The sequence below is a fragment of the Phyllostomus discolor genome, chromosome 2, assembly GCF_004126475.2.
Source record: "Phyllostomus discolor isolate MPI-MPIP mPhyDis1 chromosome 2, mPhyDis1.pri.v3, whole genome shotgun sequence".
Taxonomy (NCBI): domain Eukaryota; kingdom Metazoa; phylum Chordata; class Mammalia; order Chiroptera; family Phyllostomidae; genus Phyllostomus; species Phyllostomus discolor.
The window spans coordinates 204,623,429-204,630,217 of NC_040904.2; positions in this window are offsets into that span (position 1 = coordinate 204,623,429).

The window sequence follows — 6,789 nt, forward strand, 5'->3', positions numbered from 1 at the left end:
CCACGGAACACAAGCTCCCTCCTGCCCCCTGCACAGCCCCCGGCAAACCTCCATTCTGCCCTTGTGATTTCAACTGGCTGATTCCACTGCCGTAATGTCTTCGAGGCTCATCCCTGTTACAGCTTTTGTCAGAATGTCTTCCTCTGTGAGGTGTGATAGTGCCCCACAGTGTGTATGCACCGCACTGCGCTTACCCACGTCCATCCGCGGACACGTGGTTGCTTCCGTCTTTTGGCTGCTGTGAACAGTGCTACCACGAGCATGAGTATGCAAATATCTCTTCGTGTTCCTGCTCTCACTTCCTTTGGGTGTGTACCCAGAAACGGAATTGCTGGATCATGGGCTAACATGCTAATTCTATGTTTAATTTTGTGAGGGGCCGCCATACTGCTTTGCACAGTGGCTGCACCACTTTACGTTCCCGCCAGCAGTGCACAGGGGGCCCACTTTCTCCACAGTGTCGCCAACACTCGTTATTTTCTGGCTTTTGAATAGTGGCCATCCCGATGGGTATGAGGTGATATTGTGGGTCTGATTTGCATTTTCCTAATGACTAGTGATGCTGAGCATCTTCTCATGTGTTTATTAGCCACTTATATGTCTTCTTTGGAGAAATGCCCCTTGGTTTTGTTTTTCGTGACCATATGTTCTTTCAGGTTTTGCTAACAAGCTCCACAGATATATTATTGTTTTGCATTTAATCTCTCTGAGTTGAGAGGTTATTATTCCCATTTCATAGGTGAGGAAACTGAGGTCGGCCTGGCTGACTCCACTGGCCTCACTGCATTTGAGGGAAGATGGAGCACATGCCTGTGCCTGCGGGTTGGAGTGGGGGGCGGGGGCGGGGAGGAGAGGGCAGAGGCTGGTCTTTGAGTCTCACGACTTCCCTTTTGCAGCACTTTGCTCCTCCTCTTCCATCCTTCCCTTCTCTTTTCTCTCCATTCAGGTCAGAGCCACTAAACGTCTCCTCCCTTCCTGCCCAAATCTGATCAATTCTTAGCACCCCAGTGAGAATGGCTCCCTCCCCGGGAGGATTTTCTTGTTCAAAGGCTTGAACTAGGAGAGAAGTGCCCAGGCAGATCACTGGGAGGGTCACTCCTGGGACCCCGACTGGGGAAGCTAAGTCTGCCCTGGGGTGAGCCATCAGAGAGGGCGGCGCAAGCTGGCTCCAGCCCCATGCTCAGGAGCTGGTGACCAGAAAGGCTTACCCAACTATCCACTAGTTCCTACTGCAATGAACTGTTGGCATGGCTATACAGTTCCTGAGCACCTTCTATGTGCCAGGCACTGTTCTAAACACTCTACGCATTGGCATTCACTCATCTAATCCTTGCAACCACCACTGGTCCCATGGAGAGATGAGGAAACGGATGCTCTGAGAGGTTCAGTAAGTCCCCCGCTGCTGAGCAGTCCAGCTGGCACTGCCAACTCAGGTGTCTGGGCCCACAGCCTGCACGCAGCTGCTCCTTCCTGCTGCCCCCGATGTTCTCCTAGAAGCATTTAGAGACAGGGATACATGGTAGATACACAGACAGACAGACAGGCAGACAGAGAGATAAAGAAATAGACAGATGAGGGGAGGCTAGGGGAGGGGCTTTTCCTCCATCCTGCCTGATTTCACTTACTTGTGAAATAACTCCACCATCAAAATCAGCCTCTCTCTGGCTCCTCACTCACTCCTCCCCAGGGAAAGAAGTTTCTGTTGTTTATTTGTTTGCCTTACTTTCTCCCGCAGTGCCAACGCATTCTGTTCTTTCTCTGGTCCGGGAAAGTTGTCCCCTGTGGGCCACATCAGGGTCCCCTTGACCTCTGGCTTTCAGTTAGGCACAGCCAATGGGAGGCAGCAGCAAGGGTCAGAAGGTGAGAAGTGTCCTGCTGCTGGCAGTTTCTGATCCAGCCTTTCCTGGCCTCGGGCCCTGCCCTGTAGCCCTCTCCATGGCTACAGCTCCTCCACACTGAAAAGCTCCACTTCCCTGGCAGCCTTAGGGGAGGTAAGTCCTTCCAGCTGCTAGCTAGCCTTAGAGGGCCGCGCCATGGCATGTCCGTTCCTCAACTCTGCCCGCACCTCCGTAATGCTCCCTTCTCTTCATTCAGATCTTCCTGACCGGCTCTTCAGACTCTCAGGAGGTCCAGGCATCAGACCATCAGACGGGGAACAGGGCTGTTTTATAGGAACCTATGAACACATGCAGAATGCATACACATGTGCACACACATATACATGTGTACATGTATGCATGTATGTGCACTCGCACATATATACACATGCATATACACATCGATATGTGCATATACACGTGCACTGGTGCCCATATACACATGTGTGTGCATGTGCACACACATATGATTGTACACACATGCACGCACATGCAAATACTGGGGGAACACAAGCCAAAATGCCCACAGTGATTTTCTCCGGGTAATAGGATTATAGGTGATTGGTTTTTTCTTTATGCATTTCCATAATTTCTATGGCTTTATTTTTGTACTGTTCTTTTTTCCCCAAAGACACGCTGATCCATGGGGTAAGAAGGCAGAGTCAGTGGGGATGTACAGAGCGGCTATATTTAGAGGTCGGAAGGCTCTTCTTTCTCTGGAGATCACAGTAGGAAGACGGGGCCTCCCTTGCCTTTGTGCAGGCCCATCCCCAAGCCCTCCCATGGCCGCCACTGAGCACCAAGCCTGCCTTCTGCTCTCTCTTTCTGAGGCCACCTGGAGGCCTTGGACATAAGAAAGGCCCTCAAGAGTCCTTCCACGGCCCCCAAACAGCCACAAGTGTCAGCGAGACTTATGCCTGGGCCCTTGAACCCCAGCAGCCTCGGTTCTCAGGTGTGCAGCACTGCTGCCTCCCAGCCCCCTGCTCCCCGCCTGTGGGAGGAGCCAACTCTGGGGACAGCCTGGACTTCCCAGACAGTCTACATGAAATTAGGGTTAGGTCAAGATTACCAGGCAAGAAAGTCAAACGCCCCTCCCCCAGGCAGGGCCTGGGCCCACAGAGCCCACCAGCCCTCCCTGCAGTTGCGCATGAGAAAAATGTGTTTCCCACGACCTAGGTCCTGCCTTCCATGCTCTCCCTGTCACCTCGCCCCACTCCACATGTGCTCAGCTCAGTTCTCTCTCAGGACCTGCTCTGCCATCCCAGACACGCTCAGGCAACAATGGCAGGTCAGATGGAAGAGGGTGGCCGCTCCCAGGGGTATTTACATCTTAAATAGAGGAATCAGAGAAAGGCAGCCCCAGAGAGGCCCTTTGATGGAGGGATTCCAGCAGTGGTTGGCACAGCCTGTTGAGAGCCAGAGGGTGTCATGCTGCCCCAGCCCCAGACCACAATCGGCTTTCTACTGCGTTTCAAAGTAGGGTCAGCCAGGGTCAGCTGGGTCAGTGCCCTTGGCTGCTTTCCAGCAGCAGCTAATCTAACCAGGATCTAGCAACACCAGAGGGAGGAACCAGTTATCAGAAGTGAAATGGGCTCCAAGCAAACGAGTCCAACCCTTCCACCCCACTCCCCAGCTGTGCTGTCTGCAAGATAGCAGCGGTCAGCTTGTAAGAGAGCTCAGTCAACAGCCTCTCTGGGGGAGAGGTGGAGGGGGGACAGCTCTGGCCTAGAAGTTTAACAAATCCTGTGCTGTGCACCTACCTGTCTCCTAATTTGCTGTGCGATGGTAGGCAAGATGCTAAACCTCTCTGAGCCTTGTGTCATGACTGGCAATATGAAGAGGCTGGATTAGATGGCTCTAAGGAACCCCCCAGCTACAGTATGCTATAATCCCCTCCCCGCTCCGTTTCTCCTCCTTCCCTCTCCCTCTTTCTCTCACACACACTCACTCACACACACACATACCCACACCCCACCCCAAAGAATGCACATCAAGACAAAGGCAGAGAGTTTGGCTCAACTCCGTCCGGAGAATGCAATAAGCCTGGAGCTCACATTTGGTCCACTGCGGCCAGCTAGCTGTCTTAGGGGCTGAAAGAGCCTCTCTTCTCAGGTCAACAAAAGGTCCAGGTCGAGATAAAAGGCCTGCTCCATGCTCAGCTGGTTGAGTTGCTCAGCCCGCACCCAGGATTAACCAAGGCTCCTCACTGGCTCTCTGGTTTCAAAACAAAACTTTGAAAGAGAACCGCGTTCAGTGGAAAATCCCCCAGTAACAAGGCCGCTGGGAGCATTATGGGAATACCATCTGTCAAGCATCGCTTCGCACAACCTGTGACCAAAACAGCCTTTTAATGTCAATACCAATCACGATAATCGCACCTCGTGTGTTTAGACAGCGCCGCTGACCTCCCAAAGCCCTTCATCTGGGCTCAATTTGGCCTTGTGCAACTTTCTGAGGGAGGAGGAGCAAGGGACTCTCAAATCACTTCGTTCTGTGCTAGAGATGAGGCCACTGAAGCCTGGAAAATAACAGAGGTGGGAAGAGAGGCTGGAACTAAATTCAGAGCTGGAACTAAGTCCCCTCAGTTCAGTGAGCCCCCCACATGCACACACCACACCAGTGCACCCCCAATGCCCTCTGCAGATGCTGCCCGGCTGGCTGCCTCACCCCCCTCACCACCCTCACAGCCACTGCAGGGAGGTTAGAGGTCTTGGCTATAACCCCAGAAAAGTGTTTGTTAGTTTCCCTAGAGGCACACATGTCTGGAGGCCACGACCCCCTAGGCTGTGTTCACAATATCTGGGAATTCTGGAAATGGCAGCCTGGATGGACCATCGGAGCTCATCGAGCGTAATCACCTGCTCAGTGCAAATTGCCACTCTGCAGCCTCCCCAGGTGCTACGGGTGCACTTCCTGCTGTGATGACAGAGACCGCAAATAGGAGCACCTTGAGGGGAGGGCAGTCTATTCCTTTCTCTCATCACAATCTGGAGCAAGCAATGCAGGACTTGCTCCAGAGTCCTGGAGCAAGCTCCAGGACTAATAGGGAAGCTAATAGGGAAGCTCCTTGGGGTTGGGGGCACAGGACTCCTCTCTGCTTTGGGTTCTTTAGGGTGTATCGTGGTTTGAGCCCCCCGGAAGGACTCTGAGACAGAGGTTAGCATGCAGGGCTCACATCTATGGAAAAGGGTACCTGCTGGATTGAGCAGAGGGGTGGGTGTTGGGCTGTGATGTGGTCATGGCCAAGGCCTCAGCCATCCCCTAGAGGAGCCCTGAAGCTCTAATAGCCTTTCAGAGTTGCCCGAGTTGAGGCAAAGCCTTATACAAACACAGAGAGACTGGCCATGGGGTACTGGCTGCCCCCGGGAAGGGGTGTGACCTTGGACTAAACGAGTCTCTTCACCTAAGAGCAATTCTCAGCAAGGGCTGATAGCTGACGGCTGACAGCTGTGGGAATACATTCTTTGGTCCTGAAAAGTACTCTGAGTGGTACACCACAGCCTCCACCAAGGTTGTTGGGGTTGACCTGTCTTCCCCCCAAATTCATATGGAAACTCTTGTGGAAGTTCTAACCCCCAGTACCTCAGAATGTGATCTGATTTGGAAACAGGATGGCTGCAGATGCAATCACTTAAGCTTAGATGAGGTCATACTGGAGTAGTGTGGGTCCCTAATCCAATATGACTGGTGTCCTTCTACGAAGGACAGATTTGGCATGGGGATGCATGTGGAGAGAATGTCATGAAGGTAAAGATTGAGGTCGCACTGCTACAAGCTGAGGAATGCCAAAGCTTGCCAGCAAGCCACCAGAAGCCGGGAGAGAGGCATGGAAGATTCTCGCACAGCCCTCAGAAGAAACTAACTCCTCCGACACCTTGATCTTGGACTTCAGGCAACCTGAACTCTGAGACATTGCATTTCTATTGTGTACGCCACTAAGTTTGTGGGACTTTGTTACGGCAGCTCCAGGAAACTAAAAGGAGATGTTGCCTTCCTCCACATGGTTCAGAATGGTTCACTGCCTGGTCTACTCCAGCCAGTGAAAAGGAGGAAGAGGAAGGGGAGAGGGGACAGACCACCATCCTATCACCCAGTCATACATATCCTGCTGGTCCCAGCTTGATCACAGAGCCACATTTGCTGCAAGGACAGCTGAGAAATGAAGTCTTTATTCTGGACAGCCATGTGCTCAGTTAAGGACTCTATTACAAAAGAAGAAGAAGCGCACCAGTAAAGTGAAGTTAACCCCTTTAATGAGTTCAAGTGAGCTCAGGGGCCAGGCATAAAACTGAATGCTTCACTTAGAACACTTTGCTGGGAGGTATCCAAGAAAGGAAAGCATAAAGGACAGTGGGAACACAGAAGAAGTTTGGTCTCACTCTGCCTGAGAGCTAGGCAGGCTCCCTGGAGGAGGTTACACAGGAGCTGGGCCCTGAGGGACAGAGAAGACATTCCCAAAGTACAGCTGGAAGAGCAGGGAATTGCAGGAAAGTGGGGGGAAAGCATGCCCAGTAGGCAGTGTTCAAGGAGCTATGCATTCATTATCTCACTGCATCCTCGGAACAACCCTGCAAAGTAAGCATAGTTACCTCCATTTCCGAGAGGAGGAGTCGGAGATGCTAAATAGAGGATGTAAGTAACTTTGACAAGTTTCCTTTCAAAGGTCATAGAACTAGTAAGAGGCAGAGCAGAGGCACCAATCAGGTCTTCTAATTCCAAGCAAAAACTCTATTTGTAACCTAGATGTAAATTGGGGCCCCCAACCCTTGAGATCTATATAGGACTGCCATTAGGAGGCACAGACACAGCCAAAGGACACTAGTTCTGTCCAAAATGTGGGCACATTCCCAGGGACTCAGTCATCCATGGACTCCTGTCTCTGCCTCAAGGGTCCTGGGCCTTCAAGAGCTGT